This window comes from Lepidochelys kempii, chromosome 1 (genome assembly GCF_965140285.1).
Source record: "Lepidochelys kempii isolate rLepKem1 chromosome 1, rLepKem1.hap1, whole genome shotgun sequence".
In the NCBI taxonomy this organism is placed as follows: Eukaryota; Metazoa; Chordata; order Testudines; family Cheloniidae; genus Lepidochelys; species Lepidochelys kempii.
The window spans coordinates 244,500,838-244,522,829 of record NC_136380.1 but is presented as its reverse complement, the minus strand read 5'-3'; positions in this window follow the sequence as shown (position 1 = coordinate 244,522,829).

Sequence of the window (21,992 nt, the reverse complement as noted above, 5' to 3'; positions counted from 1 at the left end):
TAACTTAGCCGGACACTGCTATTGACTTTTCATTAAATTACACATACTAGGAGAAGTAGCAGTACAACAAAGAGAGGTAACTTTTCATTCCTCTGTAGAGTTGGGGGAAGGGGAGAGGCATGCAGAGCAGTTTGTTTATATACCCAGGGATGTCTCTTGAATTCTCCTGAGAGATCTTGATGGAACTTTCATGGAGGTATCTGCAGTCCCCTGCCAAAGGTTTCTAGGGATGGCAGCTTTATTTCTTCCTCTGGAGTAGGACACTTTCCCATGCCAGTCAGCGATAACTTTGGCAAGCACCATTTGCAGTACATAGGCTAGTGGCATATGGGCCTGGGCAGTTTCAGGATGTCAGCAGCAGCTGTGCTCTGTGCCTTTGTTACCCTCAGGAGTAAGATATCAGCTAAAACCACTGCCTGTGGAAAATGGTGCCAGTGTTTAGTGCCAGTGCCCTGTACTCATAGCTTAATGTAACTGAGCAATTCCCTTCTCATTTCCCATATCCCTGGTGGGTCTTATTCATCATGGCTGGAGCTGTGAGTGGTGCCGTACACAAGCACTCTGAAGCAGAAGTGTCAATAAGCATGTCTTGCTTAAAACTTTAGGGGAGCAAGGAAGAGGGTTGTGATCTGGGATTGGTCCTGCTTTGAGCAGGGGGTTGGACTAGATGACCTCCTGAGGTCCCTTCCAACCCTGATATTCTATGATTCTATGAACCGTAACTTTTGCTTTCTTGTGTGGCTATACTGACAGCGGTGTATCTGTGTTTTCTCAGTATCTGCCACTCTGGCAGTTCCCTCTCCACATCAGCAGAACATCTAAGACCGATAAGGAGGAGAAAGAAGAGGACTTGGGATTACATATTCAGTGAGATCCTGTAAGCCAGTGCTGCATCGGAGTGTGAGCAGAGGATCTGGAGTGTTGATATTTCAGACTGGGTAGAAGAAAAGAGCTGATAGGAGGCAGATCCAGGAATCCCAGAAGGAAAAGAGGAGCGTGAGTAAATAGTACCATCACCCCTTCAATCGATCAAAACCACATTCAACTGTCATTCTGCACCTGCTGAGCTGGTAGTTGAATCTTTCTTTGGTGCTGTCAAGGTGGCTGGAGTGCAGCTTTGTGAGCTGGGAGGAAAGGGATAGAAGGGGTCCCCCAGGATCACTGTTGGCATTTCAACATTGCCAATCGTAATCTGCCGGTCGGGAAAGCAAGTCCCTGCTTGCAGCTTTCAGAACACTGCTGTGTTCTTAAAGATTACAGGTGTCCTGCACCTTCCCTGACCAACCAACGCTGTTGGTGAAGCATCACCAGTAATCCACCAACACTTGCATAACCATAGAAAAGTAGCCCTTTCCGTTGATATACTCCAGGGCAACATGGGCTGATGCCAATATAGGGTATTCATGCTGTCTATCACTTCACTGCAGATCAGAAATCCCGTTGCTGCAAATCCATCCACTATGTCCTGCATGTGGCCAGGAGTCAGTCCTGTGTAGCAGGAGACGATTAATGGCTCTGCACACTTGCATGACAATGCCCCCCACAACCCTCCAGTGGATTTGCCAACTCTGAAATGTTTTCCCATTGACTGGTAGCAATCTGGCATTGCAAGTTTCCACAGTTTGATCACCACTTGCTTCTCTACTGTCAGTGCAGCTCTCATTCTGGTGTCCCCTATTCTGGATGGCTGGGGTGAGCTTGGTAAATACAGGATTGTGGCCTGTCACATCCAAAAATTCTACAGTCACTGCTCTTTGTCCCAAAACTTTATTACGATGCGAGCCCTCCAGTCAGTGCTTGTTTCGTGGTCACAGAAGCAGCACTCCTCCTTCTGTAGCTGCTCCTGCTACCAACACCCTTGAATTGTTTTTTTACAATATTGCACAGCAATCTGTTCTCCACAAAATTGACACATTCCTTGCAGATGCAGTCATTCTTGGGGCGCTGCAAATACCAGTGGATCATTCATCCTGTGCTTGCAACACTCACGTCAACAGTGCAGAATTCTGTAGGGTCCATACTTCTGACAGAGGCGCTTCTGACAGGACCATAAAAAGGGCTGTGCTGGTTCCTGGGACTTTTAAGAAAAGGCATGAAAAGTAAGGGGTATGGATGATATGGGATGGGGTGGTGCGGTGGATTCATCCTGCACTGGATGGGGAAGGGTTATCTCCACATTGTGGGCTGAGGAAGCCATGCCCCCTCATACCTACTGGGCAGTAGTATAAACGAGAGCAGCTCAACTCCGTCTGGACTGACAGCCGAGGAAGAAGGATGCTCGCTGCAGGCTCTAGCCCAGGAGGTGCCAGAGGCTCCGACAACAGAAACCAGGGATGCTGACTCAGGCGGAGACTCAGATGCCGGCGGAGTCCTGGGAGAACCCAGGGTCACCAGGAGCCATCCACACCTAAGAGACTGGAGACCCCGGAGCACAACTACAAGGGATATAGTAGGAAGTAGCCGTGGAAAATTTCAGCCCAGACAGTTCAATTGGAAAAGTTATAAGCAACTGAAAACAAAGTCTTATTATTAGACTTGGCTGAATTCAATTTTTATTTTTTTATAATTTTGCCACATAATATTGATATTTATTTTGAAACTTTTTAATTTTTTTTCAAGTTACATTTCCACAGTTGTACAAAATGGTGGGTGCATTAGTTAGTAATCGTTTAATGACAGTAGGCAGCTTCAAAAAACTAAAGCTTTATAACCGTTAAAACAAACTGTCAACATCACATGTCAAAATATACAGAGTAAATATCCTTAAATCAAACTCTGAGTTCTCAAGCAGCATTTGTCTTACTTTGCCTATCTGTTAGTTTCAGTTATTATTAATGGAAATATATTTTTCGACAGTTTATGTGGGTACAGTGATGTTCAGTGTTTATCTACATTTACCAATAAAAATTAGGGCTGTCGATTAATCACAGCTAACTCATGCGATTAACTCGAAAAATTTAATAGTGATTAAAATAATTCATTGCTATTAATCAGTTTTAATTGCACTGTTATAAACAATAGAATACCAATTAAAATTTATTAAACATTTTGGATGTTTTTCTACATTTCATATATATTGTATTCTGTGTTGTAATTGAAACCAAAGTGTATATTATTTATTATTACAAATATTTGCACTGTAAAAATGATAAACAAAAGAAATAGTATTTTTCAATTTACCTCATACAAGTACTGTAGTGCAATCTCTGTCTTGAAAGTGCAACTTACAAATGTAGAATTTTTTTTTGTTACATAACTGCACTCAAAACCAAAACAATATAAAACTTCAGAGCCTCAGTCCTACTTCTTGTTCAGCCAGTAGCTAAGACAAACAAGTTTGATTACAATTACAGGAGATAATGCTGCCCTCTTCTGTTTTACCTGCATTCTGCCATATATTTCATGTTATAGCAGTCTCGGATGATGACCCAGCATATGTTGTTCATTTTAAGAACACTTTTGCTGCCGATTTCACAAAACACAAAGAAGGTACCACTACGAGATTTCTAGAGATAGCTACAGCACTTGACCCAAGGTTTAAGAATCTGAAGTGCCATCCAAAATCTGAGAGGGACGAGGTGTGGAGCATGATTTCAGATGTCTTAAGGGCGAAACACTCCGATGCGGAAACTACAGAACCCGAATCACCAAAGAAGAAAATCAACCTTCTGCTGGTGGCATCTGACTCAGATAATGAAAATGAACATGCGTCGATCTGCACTGCTTTGGATTGTAATAAAAAATATTTGTACTAAAAATAAATATAAAATGAGCACTGTACACTTTAAATTCTGTGTTGTAATTGAAATCAATATATTTGAAAATGTAGAAAACATCCAAAACTATTTAAATAAATGGTATTCTATTATTGTTTAACAGTGCTATTAATTACGATTCATTTTTTTAATCACTTGCAGCCCTAATAAAAATCAAATCCTTCCAAGCCTGCTTACGATGGAAAGTGTTAGGTATCCTTAATTATAGTTGTTACTACCAGGTGTGTGTGTGTGTTTATAATGTATCCTCTCTTCATTACCCCCAGTTTATTCTGGTATAACTCTCTGGAGTAAATGGAATTACAACAGTATAAATCTGATGGAACATGGTGGAGAGTCGGGCCCTGTGTGTGTGTTTGTGTGTGTGTGTGTGTGTGTATAAATAAGACTAGTCGTGAACTGAGGAAAAACAGGCTGCTTGTGCGTCATGTAAAAATGACTTCTATATGGTGTATAATAGTTACTGGAGAGAAACATGATGACAAGTTTGTCAGAAACAGTGGCTGGAATGAAGCTGCTGATTTAAACAGCCTCATCATCCTGAAGCCTAAGCAAAAATGAGAAATCCCCATGGGCATGGGGCACGGTAACATTTACTTTTTATTTTTTATTATAATCAGATGTTGGTTGTGTTTACAATTGTTTACAACCAATCCTGGCAGACAGACTCTATTAGCACTGCCAAAGCTGATCATCTAAGCTGAGACCAGTCTGGGATTTTACTTGGGCCTGGGAGGAGAGCAATGGAGGCTCAGGCCTTTTATTCCTGGATTTTATTTTAAGATGCCCCTTCATTGCCCCCCTACCTCCCCACATTGTCTTGACCTCTGAGGCTGGGCTAAGGTCATGGGAAAGTCCATCCTTTTCCCCAAACCTAGATATGTCTAATGTTCTGGGCTGCTTGTAATGCTCCATCTTGATCTCAGGCATCAGGGAAGGAGAACTCTGAATGGGGGAAAAAAGTACCTTCACTCTAATAGTCCTTGCTAATTCTTCTTATAGGAATTCTGTAAGCTATGTCTGCATTATGCAAGATCATCCTTCATATTCAGCTTCATAAATAAGATTATTGACGACTCCATGAAGGATGGCAAGTTGGGGTACACTGTATCAGCAGGGATGCTTACCACATGGATATTCAGCCTTAATATGTTCTTCTAGATATTCTAAACAGAACTTGGCTTAATACTTACATCTTTTATAATGTTGGTTTCAATTGCTTTCTTCTGTGATCTTCATTTCTAAGGTCTTCACTTGCCCATCATATTTCTGTCTCTTTAATAATTTACCATTATTATTTATATAGCAACGTGGGTGTGCATGGCACACAGCAATATTCCTGACCCAAAACATTTGCAGTCTCAGTGTAGGCCTTCATCCTCCAAACACTTAAGCACGCGCTTCACTTAAACACTGTAGGTGCAATCCTGACCCCACTTCAGTCAGTGGCAAAACTGCCATTGACTTTGGCAGTCAGGATTTCACCCCTTGAGTAGTTCCATTTATTTCAGTGGGGACTACCCACCGTGTATAAAGTTAGGTATGTATGTATGTAAGGGCCTTGAGAGCGACACTCTATCTTGCAGTTCTAGCCAGTGCTCAGTACATGGTCCATATCGGATAAATCCATCACCTAAAAAATTTTACAAATGCAATTTTTTAAAAAAGGGCTTCACCAAAGCCCATTTCCCTGAAAGTGAAAGAAAATCCAGTGCAGGCAGCTGAAAATAAGCAACACCACGAGCTGTTCGGAATGCTAGCATTTGTTCTCATGGTGCCACCAGAATAGCAGGTGCAATGATGCAGTAGAACATCAGGCCGCTTTTGTCAGCGGAAGTTCAGCGGGGTGCAATATGTGAATGGGCATGCTGGAGACAACTTCATCGGTTTTCTTTGGGCTAACAAACCAAACAAATGGAAGCATAGCCAGTGAGGCACACTACCATGCTGAGAAAGAGAGAGTTTGTGCTCAGTTTTTTGGGTCCCTCTATAGCAGCTAGTGGACATAGAACTAACGGAGTAACTCCATTAACTGGTAGCAGTAGTAGGTGCTTGGTATGTTTGATGCTGACATTCCCCGTGCTATCCTAATTGATGATCCATGGTGGGTGTTGCTTGAGGTTTCCCTCAGTCCTGGTCCTTACCTTACAAATAACAAGGTTCTTCAGTGGGAAGCAAAGGAACAGAATAAGGAATAGGAAGTGTATGGACTCCGCTACTTTTTCTTTTCTTTATAGGGTTGAATGAAGTCACTGAAGAGTGGACAGGACCAACTTTGATGTCTTTTAATGCCTTTGAGAAAGAAAGACATAGGGTGAAGTTAGGAATAATCTGTCATACTAATTGTACTTGCTCTGCTGCTCATTTGCAGAAAAAAGACACAGATTTTATACTCACACTGCACATGAATTTTCTACTAGCTCCAAGTATTCATAGATTCATAGATACTGAGGTCAGAAGGGACCATTATGACCATCTAGTCTGACCTCCTGCACAACGCAGGCCACAGAATCTCACCCACCCACTACTGCGAAAAACCTCTCACCTATGTCTGAGCTATTGAAGTCCTCAAATTGTGGTTTAAAGACTTCAAGGAGCAGAGAATCCTCCAGCAAATGACCCGTGCCCCATGCTGCAGAGGAAGGCGAAAAACCTGCAGGGCCTCTTCCAATCTGCCCCGGAGGAAAATTCCTTCCCGAACCCATATATGGCGATCAGCTAAACCCTGAGCATATGGGCAAGATTCACCAGCCAGATACTACAGAAAATTCTTTCCTGGGTAACTCAGATCCCACCCAATCTAACGTCCCATCACAGGCCATTGGGCCTATTTACCATGAATATTTAAAGATCAATTAATTACCAAAATCATGTTATCCCATCATACCATCTCCTCCATAAACTTATCGAGTTTAATCTTAAAGCCAGATAGATCTTTTGCCCCCACTGCTTCCCTTGGAAGGCTATTCCAAAACTTCACTCCTCTGATGGTTAGAAACCTTCGTCTAATTTCAAGTCTAAACTTTCCAATGACCAGTTTATATCCATTTGTTCTTCTGTCCACATTGGTACTGAGCTTAAATAATTCCTCTCCCTCTCTGGTATTTATCCCTTTGATATATTTATAGAGAGCAATCATATCTCCCCTCAACCTTCTTTTAGTTAGGCTAAACAAGCCAAGCTCCTTGAGTCTCCTTTCATTGAGTATTGAGATGAAGTATTTAAAGAAAGCATTTTCCAGTAAATTGAGAACATTAAAAAATAGACTTCTAATTCTTTGGTATTCTTGTAATTTAGATATTACTTTAACTGAAGACATTTGTGACAAAGCTGTAATTGCATGATATGAATGAAACACTATGGCACTTTTATATTTAACTTGATATTCTAAATCATAATTTTATCCTTCTGCTGAGCAGCTGTTGCATAGAAGTGTCTTTGATGCCTAAGAGTAACATGATACCTGGACACACTGACACTCCTCTAAATCTCATCTATTTTTTTTGGCCCCCACATAATTCTAAGCGAGAGGTACACTGGCACTTCATAGCTTCAGGGAAATGAAACCTGGATTCAAGATACCTATTTGTTTAGTCGAGGGAAAGTTTTAATAAAATGAAAGGTAAAGTATAGGGCACCAGTGTATAGTGCCCTTAACCCTACTCCACCCCCAGTCTCATAAATGTGGACAGCTAACTAGCAATATTATTAATCTGTATATTTTAACTGTAGTCTGGATCCCGGAGTGCAAGCCATTTGAATGCAGTACTGTATGTACTATATAGTTCAAGTAATTTCAGTTTAAAGATTAATTTTCATGTTAATTTTCCCACTTGCATGTCTAAAGATGAGCGCACAGAGCAATGCAAAATAGGTCCACGTCTCAATTCATTTTGAATCGGAGGTCAATATTGGAGGTCAATTTAAAGATTGCCCTTCCCATTACCATCTGATGCTTTTGAAGTGAAGAGGAAGAGTCCTCTTCCCTTTTTAAAGAAGAGCTTCTTAGAGCCACTCACGGCGTGGGACCCTTCTTCAGATGAGAAAGCTGAAATGGCCTGTTCTTAAAGATATAAGGTTTGTTCCACTTTCTCAGCCCCTTCACCGCTGTCCAATTTGTCTACTCTTTCATTTTCCCCTTGGCATTTTGTTTGATACTATATTCCTTGGAGCAATCCCATGATTTCAAAACATTAAGATTTACTGGGATTTTATTTAATGTAACTAGGCTAAGCGATATAATACAAAATTAAACTCCAGTGGTTAAAACTAGGAGTGAGGACTCCTGGGGTTCTGTTCCTGTTTGTGTCAGCTATTTCCTATATGGCTATCAGCCAAGTCACTTAACCCATCTGTGCCTCAGTTTACTCAGATATCAAATGGGCATAAAATGTGCCTCATGTTTGTGAGTAGAATCGGTTAGAATTTTTTTTTTATTTCTTGCAGAAAGTTTTGACTTTGTCAAAAAAAAGTCTGAAAAAATTCAGCCAAACCCCAACATCTTTTGGCCAAAAGCTGTTGGCTGAAAACTGAAAAAAATATATTTGGAAATGCTACTGTGGTGCCTCAGGGTAGCTATAGTTCAGTAGCCTTGAGTCACTGTTTTCCTCTATGGGCTGGACTCTCTCGCTGGACTGCATCTCCCATGTTGCACCATGTTCTCCCCCTTGCAGAGCTGTCACAGTGCATCATGGGAGATGTAGTCCAATGAGGACCCAGCTGTGCATATCAGGCAGCCAAACTATATCTCCCATGAGGCTCTGTGGTGGCATTTGAAAATCAACAGTTTTTGTTTTTTTGGCAGATGGCTGAAGACTTTTGAGTTTCCAGGTGTTCAGTTTTTCACCAAAAGTTGAAATAATTTGTCAAATGCAGGAATGTTGGAAAACAAATTAGTTTAGTCAAAATGCCAATTTTTCATTGAAGAACAATTGACAGAAATTTTTTTGACCCACATCAGTTGAGGCCTAGTTAAATACTTTGAGGCAACTCCAGCCAAGAGTGCAAGTAGTGAGTTGAGGCCTTCTAGCCCCCAGCCATTGACCCCCGCCTCTCCTCCCGAATGCAGAGGGACCTGCCTAGGGCATCTGATCCAACAGCCTGCCCCCCTCCCTCTGCCTGTAAGTCAGAGCAGTAGCAGCCAGGATGGACTTACAGGGGCTGGGCTTTGGAAAAGTCCAGGCTCTGAGCCCCTCCAAGCTCCATCCTCTACAGGACTCAAAGGATCTGGGCAGAGTCCCAGTTCTGAGAAGCTTTTTATAAATAAGGCAGCTCACATATTTCCTGTCCAATTAGTAAAGAAAAATTTGATATGTGGGTACTGGCAGCCACTTGGAGGTGAATTGTGTGTGTGTTTATGTATATGCGTAAATAAAATATTGGCAAATGAGGGAGGAAACTGCCATGGCTCATAACAACCCCTCCACCTGGTTTTTCTCTGTTTGATTTATGGATGGTCCAGACAGCTGCCGCTGCACAGGAGTCAGCAAACCGAGCTGTAAACAGGGGAGTGTGAGTGGGAGCTCTGCTGGAGGAGAAGGTATTTGTGTTTGGTTTTGTATTGGTAGTATCTGTATGTGGAGAGGCTTGTAGGAGCTTTGTGCTGGGAGAGAAGCTGAGCCCTGATTAGGGGGCGGGGCTTCTCTGACTAGGGGGCCTAAAAGGCAGCAGCCAGTCAGGCCGCGGCACAGACAGCTGCCGCGGCACAGGAGCCAGCAAACAGAGCTGTAAACAGGGGAGTTTGAAAGTGGAGTTTGTCTTGTGGTGCTTGTTTGGGGGTTGTTTTTGTTGTGGGGGGTGGTGTTTGGGTGTGGTTTGTGTTTCCCAGATTAACAGGGTTTAGGTGGGAAGGCGATGACAGATACAGAGGCTGCAGTGGGAGTGACTCATGTAGTGGAAGACACAATGAAGATGACTGGATGTGGAAGCTGCGGTATGTACATGATCCTGGAGGGGGCACCTGGTAAGAGTTTTGTCTGCATGAAATGCCTTCTGATAGAGCTGATGGAGGAAAAGATCCGAGGTTTGGAGATGCAGGTGGAAAGTCTGGTTGAGTTTAGGAAGGGGTTTGAGCAGATGATGGAGCAAAGACATGAGGCATCTGAAGGGAAAAGCTCAGACTTGCAGATGGAAGCAGGTCTGGGAAATTCTGAGGGGAGACTGGGTGAGGAAAGTGGGCAGTGGAAGCATGTGACTAAAAGAACCAGGCAGAGGAAAAGACGGGCTAGTGAAGGAGAAATAGAGCTCAAGAATAGGTTTGCAGAGTTGGAAAATGAAGAAGGGGCTCAGCAGGTAATCACTGAAGATGGAAGGGCAAGGAAGAAGAGAAGACCGGCTAGTCCTATAGGAAAAGGGGAAGAGTTAATGGAGACTACACCAAATATGAGCCCCAGGAGGATACAGGATGTGTTGAAGAGGTTTACAAGGGAGAATAGGAATGGAAAGAACTTGCAGCCAGAGGGAACAGGGGATAGACTGGAGAATAGCACTTTCACCAGGAAAAGGCAGGTCTATGATCGGGGACTCTTTACTGAGAAGAATAGACAGGCCTGTAACCAGAGCTGATCCAGAGAATAGGAGGGTGTGCTGTCTTCCAGGTGCTAGGATATGGGACGTAGACCTGAGGTTGAAAAGGATCCTAAAGGGAGTGGGAAAGAATCCCCTAATTATCCTTCATGTGGGAACAAATGATATGACTAGATTCTCGCTGGAAAGTATTAAGGGAGACTATGCTAGGCTGGAGAAGATGCTGATGGAAATCGAGGCTCAGGTGATCTTTAGTGGGATTCTGCCTGTTCCTAGAGAAGGGCAACAAAGATGTGACAAGATTATGACTATCAACGGATGGCTTAGGCAGTGGTGCTATAAGGAGGGCTTTGGGATGTATGGCCACTGGGAGGCATTCATGGACAGAGGACAGTTCTCTCGGGATGGACTTCATCTGAGTAGGGAAGGAAATAGACTTCTAGGATGGAGGCTGGCACAACTGATTAAGAGAGCTTTAAACTAGGAATTTGGGGGAGATGGTTGGGAGATGTCCAGGTAATCTCCACACCGGATTTTAGCATTGAGAGGGAAGAAAATGAAGTAAGAGAGGATACAACCGTGGGTAGGAGAATGTATATAAGGAGGAAGGGCAGTGTAGATACCAGTCTAATAGGTTATACTGGCTGTAGAATGACCGTGCCTAATAGGGTACAGAATGTGAGTGAAGCCAAACAGCAAAAATTAAGATGTTTGTACACTAATGCAAGGAGCCTAGGTAACAAAATGGAGGAACTAGAGTTACTGGTGCAGGAAGTGAAACCAGATATAATAGGGATAACAGAAACATGGTGGAATAGTCGTCATGACTGGACTACAAGTATTGAAGGGTATGTGCTTTTTAGGAAAGACCGAAATAAAGGTAAAGGTGGTGGAGTAGCATTGTATATAAATGATGAGGTAGAATGTAAAGAAATAAGAAGCGATGGAATGGCTAAGACAGAGTCCGTCTGGGCAAAAATTACATTGGGGAAGAAAACTATTAGAGCCTCCCCTGGGATAGTGCTTGGGGTGTGCTATAGACCGCCGGGATCTAATTTGGATATGGATAGAGCCCTTTTTAATGTTTTTAATAAAGTAAATACTAATGGAAACTGTGTGATCATGGGAGACTTTAACTTCCCAGAAATAGACTGGAGGATGAGTGCTAGTAATAATAATAGGGCTCAGATTTTCCTAGATGCGATAGCTGATGGATTCCTTCATCAAGTAGTTGCTGAACCAACTAGAGGGGATGCCATTTTAGATTTGGTTTTGGTGAGTAGTGAGGACCTCATAGAAGAAATGGTTGTAGGGGATAATCTTGGCTCAAGTGATCATGAGCTAATTCAGTTCAGACTAAACGGAAGGATTAACAAAAATAAATCTGCAACTAGGGTTTTGATTTCAAAAAGGCTGACTTTCAAAAATTAAGGAAATTAGTTAGGAAAGTGGATTGGACTGAAGAATTTATGGATCTAAAGGTAGAGGAGGCCTGGGATTATTTTAAATCAAAGCTGCAGAAGCTATCGGAAGCCTGCATCCAAGAAAGGGGAAAAAATTCATAGGCAGGAGTTGTAGACCAAGTTGGATGAGCGAGCATCTCAGAGAGATGATTAAGGAAAAGCAGAAAGCATACAGGGAGTGGAAGAAGGGAGGGATCAGCAAGGAAAGCTACCTTATTGAGGTCAGAAAATGTAGGGATAAAGTGAGACAGGCTAAAAGTCAAGTAGAGTTGGACCTTGCAAAGGGAATTAAAACCAATAGTAAAAGGTTCTACAGCCATATAAATATGAAGAAAACAAAGAAAGAAGTGGGACCGCTAAACACTGAGGATGGAGTGGAGGTCAAGGATAATCTAGGCATGGCCCAATATCTAAACAAATACTTTGCCTCAGTCTTTAATAAGACTAAAGAGGATCTTAGGGATAATGGTAGCATGACAAATGGGAATGAGGATATTACCATATCTGAGGTAGAAGCGAAACTCAAACAGCTTAATGGGACTAAATCGGGGGGCCCAGATAATCTTCATCCAAGAATATTAAAGGAATTGGCACATGAAATTGCAAGCCCATTAGCAAGAATTTTTAATGAATCTGTAAACTCAGGGGTTGTACAGTATGATTGGAGAATTGCTAACATAGTTCCTATTTTTAAGAAAGGGGGAAAAAAGTGACCCAGGTAACTATAGGCCTGTTAGTTTGACATCTGTAGTATGCAAGGTCTTGGAAAAAATTTTGAAGGAGAAGGTAGTTATGGACAATGAAGTCAATGGTAAATGGGACAAAATACAACATGGTTTTACAAAAGGTAGATTGTGCCAAACCAACCTGATCTCCTTCTTTGAGAAAGTAACAGATTTTTTTAGACAAAGGAAATGCAGTGGATCTAATTTACCTAGATTTCAGTAAGGTGTTTGATACCGTGCCACATGGGGAGTTATTAGTTAAATTGGAAAAGATGGGGATCAATAGGAAAATTGAAAGATGGATAAGGAATTGATTAAAGGGGAGACTACAATGGGTCCTACTGAAAGGTGAGCTGTCAGGCTGGAAGGAGGTTACCAGTGGAGTTCCTCAAGGAACAGTTTTGGGACCAATCTTATTTAATCTTTTTATTACTGACCTTGGCACAAAAAGTGGGAGTGTGCTAATAAAGTTTGCAGATGATACAAAGCTGGGAGGTACTGCCAATTTAGAGAAGGACAGGGATATCCTACAGGAGGATCTGGATGACCTTGTAAACTGGAGTAATAGTAATAGGATGAAATTTAATAGTGAGAAGTGTAAGGTCATGCATTTAGGGATTAATAACAAGACTTTTAGTTATAAGCTGGGGATGCATCAATTAGAAGTAACGGAGGAGGAGAAGGACCTTGGAGTACTGGTTGATCATAGGATGACTATGAGCCGCCAATGTGATATGGCCGTAAAAAAAGCTAATGCGGTCTTGGGATGCATCAGGAGAGGTATTTCCAGTAGGGATAAGGAGGTTTTAGTACTGTTATACAAGGCACTGGTGAGACCTCACCTGGAATACTGTGTGCAGTTCTAGTCTCCCATGTTTAAGAAGGATGACTTCAAACTGGAACAGGTACAGAGAAGGGCTACTAGGATGATCCGAGGAATGGAAAACTTGTCTTATGAAAGGAGACTCAAGGAGCTTGGCTTGTTTAGCCTAACTAAAAGAAGGTTGAGGGGAGATATGATTGCTCTCTATAAATATATCAGAGGGATAAATACCGGAGAGGGAGAGGAATTATTTAAGCTCAGTACCAATGTGGACAGAAGAACAAATGGATATAAACTGGTCATTGGAAAGTTTAGACTTGAAATTAGACGAAGGTTTCTAACCATCAGAGGAGTGAAGTTTTGGAATAGCCTTCCAAGGGAAGCGGTAGGAGCAAAAGATCTATCTGGCTTTAAGATTAAACTTGATAAGTTTATGGAAGAGATGGTATGATGAGATAACATGGTATTGGTAATTAAATATTCATGGTAAATAGGCCCAATGGCCTGTGATGGGATATTAGATGGGGTGGGATCTGAGTTACCCAGGAAAGAATTTTCTGTAGTATCTGGCTGGTGAATCTTGCCCATATGCTCAGGGTTTAGCTGATCGCCATATTTGGGGTTGGGAAGGAATTTTCCTCCGGGGCAGATTGGAAGAGGCCCTGCAGGTTTTTCGCCTTCCTCTGTCGCATGGGGCACGGGTCACTTGCTGGAGGATTCTCTGCTCCTTGAAGTCTTTTTAAACCATGATTTGAGGACTTCAATAGCTCAGACATAGGTGAGAGGTTTCTCGCAGGAGTGGCGGGTGAAATTCTGTGGCCTGCTTTGTGCAGGAGGTCGGACTAGATGATCATAATGGTCCCTTCAGACCTAAAAATCTATGAATCTATGAATGAAATATTGTCCCCTTGAACAGCCTGGTAGTTCCTGGGGCAACACAACTACATGCTGCACCTTGCTCAGGGCTTCTGGCAAAGCTACAGTTTAGCCTGAGTTGGCTCTGAGTTTAGGGAAAAGAGGGTTTTGTGCCCATGGACTAGGTTGTTGCGTTTTGTGATAGGACCTCCAATGTGCTTGGCACTGCCATAACATAGAAAGAGATACAGACCAGGTCCCAAAGAGTTCACAGCTGGAAGAGACAAGTGATGAAGGAAGGGAAAAGACTAAAACACTACATCAAGGAGGCATTTAAATAAATATCAACTATTGCGAGAGGGACCTCTACTGAGCCAATGAGCTAATTTATTGCCAGCATCATGGTACAACTGAATCTTGAGGAGGGATATGTAGGAAGAGAGGGTGGTGACCTTACTAGTCACATGAGGGAAGGGGCGAGATTGAAGATGGTGCAGAGACATTTGCTGAGAAGACAAAAAACGCTGATTGAGGCTGGTAGCACTAGCAAGCTGAGGGATACATAATGAGGCAAGAGTGAATAAGTAGGAATGGGCAGAGTTATTAAGGGATTTGAAGATGGGGACAAGAAAGGAGACCTTGACAAGGTTAAAAATGGGGAGCTAAAAGAGGGATTCAAAATGGGGGGAATATGATCAGGCTGACAGACAAGGAAGATTATTTTAACAACTAAATAAAACAATGGCTACCCAGTGAAGAAGGCTACTAATGGAATGATGCAGACTTTATTGCAGAAATGTGTAGCAAAATAATTTCATTCCAGGCATGATTTATTTACAGGATCTGGGCAGAATCCCAGTTCTGAGTAACTTTTTATAAATGAGGCAGCTCACATATTGCCTGTCCAATTAGTAAAGAGATATTTGAGGACATACAGTATGTGGGTACTGGCAGCCACTTGGGGGTGAACTGTGTGTGTGTGTTTATGTATATGTGTAAATAAAATATTGGCAAATGAGGGAGGAAACTGCCTTGGCTCATAACAACCCCTCCACCTGGTTTTCTCTGTTATTTGATTTACAAATAGTCCAGGAATGAAATGTTAGCTCCTTGAACAGCTGTCCTGCTTTAATGCCTTGTTGTGCTGGGAACTTCATCAATATTCATAAGGACTGGAGGGAAAACAAATTCCCGTAAACAGAGGCCACTGCATGGCTTGGAGTCAACACTCATATTGGCAGCAAGGCCAGCTCCTTTGACACTTGGAGTCACACTTGATGCTAATGCAGGAAATCTGCACTGCCAGTGAAGTGCCTAATTCTGTACTTAGCCTGGGGGGAGGTGGCAGGAATGCTGATGGCTGGAGGGATTCAGATGAGATGCTATGACCAAACTTATCACCTCAAAACAGGAGCAGAAGAAGCTCTAGACACCTTTTCTTGGCTTGTTTAGCCCAACCAAAAGAAGGCTGAGGGGAGATATGACTGCTGTCTATAAATAGATCAGAGAGATCATTATCATGGAGAGAGAGTTACTTAAGTTAAACACCAATGTGGAAACAAGACCAAATGACTATAAACTGGCTATCAGCAAGTTTAGGCTCAAATTAGGTGAAGGTTTCTAACTATCAGAGGAGTGAAGTTCTGTAACAGCCTTCCAAGGGGAGCAGTGGGGGCAAAAAACCTAACTGGCTTCAAGACTGAGCTTGATAAGTTGGTGGAGGGGATGGTATGATGGGACTGCCTACAATGGCATGTGGCAGATTTCTGACTGCTATTAGCAAATATCCCCAATGGCTGGTGATGGGACAGTAGATGTGGAGGGCTCCGAGTTACTACAGAGAATTCTTTCCCAGGTGTCTGGCTGGTGGGTCTTGCCCACGTGCTCAGGGTCTAACTGATCTCCATATTTGGGGTTGGGAAGGAATTTTCCCTTGGGTCACATTGTAGAGACCTGGGGGTGGGGGGGGTTGCCTTCCTTTGTAGCATGGGGCACGGGTCAGTTGCAGATTTAAACTAGCGTAAATGGTGAATTCTCTTAACTTGAAATCTTTAAACCATGATTTGAGGACTTCAGTAACTCAGGCAGAGGTTATGGGTCTATTACAGGAATGGGTAGGTGAGGTTCTGTGGCCTGCAATGTGCAGGAGGTCAGACTAGATGATTACGATGGTCTCTTCTGGTCTTAAAGTCTATGGGACACTTCTCAGGGTTTGCATGCTTGCAGGGTAATGGCATCTGTTGGAAACAGAGCATTGCTGTGAATAGCATACTGGTATGTCTGGTTCCTTGGAGGTGGAAACACTCCGAAGTTATGTGAATGTAATGTTTTTGCAAGGTGCTAGCTTGACAAGACTGTCATTTACACAAAGGCCCCTTTACGTTGTTCTGGCTCCATAAAGTGGCCTTATCGTTGGTATAAATTACATTACATGTACCCTACTTTAAGGCCTGTTTTATTGCCAGAATGAGGTAAAGAGGCCTTAGTGCAAATGAGAAGTGCTGAAATCCTATTTTCAAAAGGACCTAAGACACACAGGCCCCTTCAATGAGGTTTAGGGTTTAAGTGATTTAGGTCCTTTTGAAAAGGGGATTTAGGCTCTTACATCGCTTTGGTGTTTTACTCCAGGTCCTTAAGTCTTCTGTTCACCACCACTGGCCAAGAAAGAAGCAGTGCCAGGTTCCTCTGCACTACCTTGTCATTGCACATGTGTATTGATTTGGAGTAACTGGTATTAGGTTAGGCTCCTATTCAGTCCTTAGCCTTTCTGCTGATTGCCAACAAGGGTGACAGTGATGGTGGTGGATTTTGTGATGTGGGCATCTATTTATGAACAATTGCGTTGAGACCACCAACTCATCTCACACAGACTAACACAAGGTCATCAGACATTGGTGATCCCTGATCACTATTGCAAATCAGTAAGAGTTCCATTCATACCACACTCAGGTGGAACTGTAGGACTCATCTTTTCAACAGAGCATTCACCAGATAACCAGCCCAGAAGTAGACATTGCACTACACTCAGAGGTAAAACCTATGATTAAACCAAGAGCAGGAGAAAGAATTGATAGTTCTCAATGTTTTATATTCAAAAGCAGCATTGAATGTTCTCTGGCCATGTTGCTAAGATGGACAAAAATACCACAGCACACCATGCTTTCAAACTCTCTATTGATACACAAAGGGTTGCACATCTATCTGGGGCCACCTGTGGGGCCACCCCAGAGACTGGTGGATTCACAGGAGTGAGCACGATCTGGGAACTTCACTACACATCTGCTGTGATGCCATCAACTGTGATCACCCTGGCTGGTACAATGGTCTTTAGTAGACTACACGTTTGATGATGATTGATGTTTCTGTAATCCACGTACAGTGAGACGGTACAGTGGTGGCAGGTTCTTCAGATAATAAATACTTACCTAGCTAGATTCAAACCACTAACAGGTTCTCTATGGTACCGGTAATATCCTAAGCAATCCAATTCCCTTTAGTTCAATATTCTACCAGAATGGATTTATATTTCCATAAATGTGGAGAGAAAAAATGGAAATGAAAAGCAAAAAAGAGGAATGGATGGATTTGCTGTATTTTCTTAACCAGAGCTATGAGATGCTCAGCAGTCTCATTTTGCAGGGGGTTGTGAAAGCTTCCCTCCCTGCCCCCAGTTTTAATCTGAATGAAGGTTTGCCTCTTTCTCTCAATGCCCCAAACCTGGCTTAGAGTTTTGGGTTTAAAGTGAAACTGAATCAAAGCTGTTGAGTTTTACCAGATTTCATGTTATAAATTTGACCTGGTTTTGATGTGTAATCAATCACAAACTGGCCCAAGTTCACTCAAAAGTTTAGCAAACATTTCCGTGAGCCTTGTTTATGTTTAAAATTTATAGTGACACCTGAAACCAGGTGCTTGCCATAGTGTCCTGGGGTTTGTAATTAGTTGTCAACACAGCTTTATTTTGATGGGGCCTCTTGTATTGTTTTGTCAAGAGTACTAGACATCTTGTATTGGCAGTTTCTCCCAGAAACATAAGAAGGGGATACCAGGAACTGCTCTTCTTCTGTAAGTGCCTGATCTAGTTCCCACTGAAATCTATGGGAGGCTTTCCACTGATTTCGGTAAAGTTGGATTGTACCTGTACAAAGGGTAGTGATCTGGTATAATAATGATGATAATAAGTTAGTTATGGGCTTGATGTAGGAATCACTTGGTGAAATGCTGAGGCCTGGGTTATGCAGGAAGTCAGGCTAGATGATCATAATGACCTTAAAATCTATGCATCTATGAAAAGCCCAGATACATAGCTAGCTAAGTATTTCAGATCAAGAAGTGGAATTACTTGTTTTAAAGAGGCTCATGAGTGTGCAAAGAAACAACACTTCTGCTTTAGGTTCTTGTTCCTAGATAACCAACATACAGATCCTGAATTTTATGTTATGTTGGAAAAAATGACCAATTATGAATCCATTGCCACCAATTTGTTTCAATAGCAAAAATAAAGGGAAAAGGGGGAGAAAATGTTGTATTTTTTTATTGAAAAATAGCTGATATTTCTATAAATGTAGCCCGAGCTGTGTAGGCAATAATTACATGCCTGATATTTTTGCTTTTACCAAGAATGATTGCTTTATTTTTCAGCTGAAATGCTACTATAATATAAAATAAAAGACCAATTAATTTCTTCACGATTGACCTAATTGAAACAGATTTCAGAGTAGCAGCCGTGTTAGTCTATATCCGCAAAAAGAACAGGAGGACTTGTGGCACCTTAGAGACTAACAAATTTATTTGAGCATAAGCTTTCATGAGCTACAGATCAGCTTATGCTCAAATAAATTTGTTAGTCTCTAAAGTGCCACAAGTACTCCGGTTCTTTTTGCTAATTGAAACAGTATTCCTGTTGCTTGCGGCTTACATCCTTCTCTTCTTGTAATTATTGCCAGTTACTAAAAACATGGCATCCCAACAGTTGGCGTCCACAGGATGAAGGACAGTAGTAGGAGGAGAAAAATCTGCTGAGGTTACACCTAAAAGCAACATATTTAAACCTTGGTCTTGTTAGCTTTTGCAAGAAGTTCAACACTAAAAACCTGCCATCATTAAAGGTGGGCAGCCTTGCCTGGTGTGGGATCCCTTGCCTTTTAAAACACATTCAGATACTTATTCCATCTTCATTAATTTTCTGCCAGTACAATGACTCTGCAGGAAGCCAGCCTGGAAAATGAAGAGCTTTGTGGTGGTTAGGTTTCAACCACAGCATTGTTTGCATTACTTGCAATGTTAAAGCTCAATGTCCACAAGAGATATACCGTAATAGCAAAACACCATTACAGACTACAGTGCATTTTATAAGGATTCCTAATGGTCTCTTGTAATATTTTCATGTAATCTCAGTTTCCCATTTATTAAATCATCGTTTTCCATCTATGACATCCAACGAGAACTGAGCAGAATCTTTAATTTGTTTGCACTAACCTTAGTGAACTCATTACTAACGTTGAAAAAATAAATCACCAGTACAAAGCTATGCAAAAATAATGTAGTAGTATTCCAGGGCCACAATCAAAGCTACATAATAACTGTTAATTAAAATGTTATGGTCCCCATTTTAGAAGAAAGGAGTTCTGTCTGCCTTTGTATATCACTCACTTTGTATGTATGCATTTATGAATTATCTGTTCTTTAGCATTACTGAGCAGGGGCTTATTTTGTCTGGCATGAGATAGTTTGAGAAGAAATAGCAGGTTCAACATCTGTGGGTGTTTGAAATGAGATGTCTTCATGCAATAAAAATCCATCCATCACAAAGGGACAGATTGACTTTCCTTCTAATGCTTTTCATTTCACAAAGTTTGTGATGTTGCTGACAAAATCTAGGAAGCCCAGTTTCATTGGTTTGGACACATACAGAGGAGGAACTAAGAGGACCTGGTGAAGACAGCATGGTAGGAGAAGGCGGTAGGAAAGGGATCCCAAGGAAAGCCAAGGAAGTGATGGATGGATTGCATCCAAGAAGACAGTACTGCCCTTGACAGACAGAGATGGGTAATGGTTACACAATAACCCAACCCAAGGTGATCATAGAATCATAGAATATCAAGGGTTGGAAGGGACCTCAGGAGGTCATCTAGTCCAACCCCCTGCTCAAAGCAGGACCAATCCCCATTTTTTGCCCCATTTTTTGTGATGGGATAAGGGGAAGAAAAAGAAGGTACATGGGTAAAATAGTAGCAGCTGTAACTTGCTGTTCATTTGACCAAATATTGCATGGCTGGGTTGGGTTGTTTCAGGATGACCCAGATGTTGTGATTCTCCTTGGAGCTGTATTCAGTGTAATTGTTAGTTCTCATTTTTTTCCAAGGATTTTAGTGGCAAAGTGCAGATATGTTATCATGTGTGCAAAGCAGACACTTTATAAATGCAGAGAAAGTCATTTTAAAAAGCATATTCAGAAAGATAAGTGGAAATGAATGGAACCCCACTCCATTCTTTTAAAACCTGTGAGTACAGTGTTGGTTTAGGATTTAATGTATAATTAACCCTTTGCACGTTCCACATTAAAAGTGGGTTAATACAGGATGCAACCTGGTTCTTCTGTTGGTAAATATAAATATAAATATTTATCTTGATGAGTTGTACATATGTGTTACCTTATTCCTGAAGTGCAATGTTAAAACTGGACACTAGAGAGCTCCTTGTATCAAATACATGTCACCAGTGCATGGACAGAATCCTTGAGATGTGCAGTTCACGCATTCCTCTTTCAGTTAAACAGCCAAAATGGCTTTACTTTTTTATTATTTTTATATAAGAAAAATTAATATTTTGGGGGAAGCCACATTTTTATGGTCAGATGAATAGTTGCAATTGTAAGAAAACTGCAGTTTTACAAGAGTCATAATCTGAGAATTCATTAGATAATTTGAGAGAGAGCACTGAGAAAATCAAATGTACTGTGGCTGCTCGTCTGGAAATTATAGTTAGGTTTTATTATACATATACACACACACACACACACACTGTGGTTTGTTATTATTGTATGTTTATAAACATATATGGAGTCACATGTATAATCTTGTACTCCCAATGTGTTTAAATTGTCAGGTTATAGCTACAGATGCAGGATGAATTCTAAATAGCTTCTCTGCAGTCACTTTGCTGATAACCTTATGCCTTACAACACATAAGCTATTGCTAAACATTACTCTATTAGCAACTGATAAAGCAAGATGAATACTGGGCCTGTATTTTTCAGTAGCTGGATTTGCACTAATAATTCTTCCAGCTGCTTTTAGATGATCAATCATTTATATAAAAACCAAACAAGATCTCCTATGCTGTCACAAAAAAAGAAAAGGAGGACTTGTGGCACCTTAGAGACTAATCAATTTACTTGAGCATAAGCTTTCGTGAGCTACATGCTCAAATAAATTGGTTCGTCTCTAAGGTGCCACAAGTCCTCCTTTTCTTTTTGTGAATACAGACTAACACGGCTGCTACTCTGAAACCTGTCATTATGCTGTCACCATAAGGGCATTAATATCTGCTTCTCAAACACTGGTATGTGCAGCACCAGTTGTGTTGCGAGATGCTTTAGTGTTTTAACCGTCTAGTCTTCCCGTTTAGGGATCTTATTTTAGGGCTTGTCTGGGGACAGTCCTATCTTGTGCTCCATAGAGGGAGGAAAGGTATAAAGGTTATTCCCACCCCTTCCTTCTTGTGCCCCTGCACCGAGATTAGCCACAAAGACTGGGAGAGCCTAGCATTGCTAGAAACCCCAAATTGATGGGGGAAAGTCATGGGCCCGCTCTCCTCCGTGAAG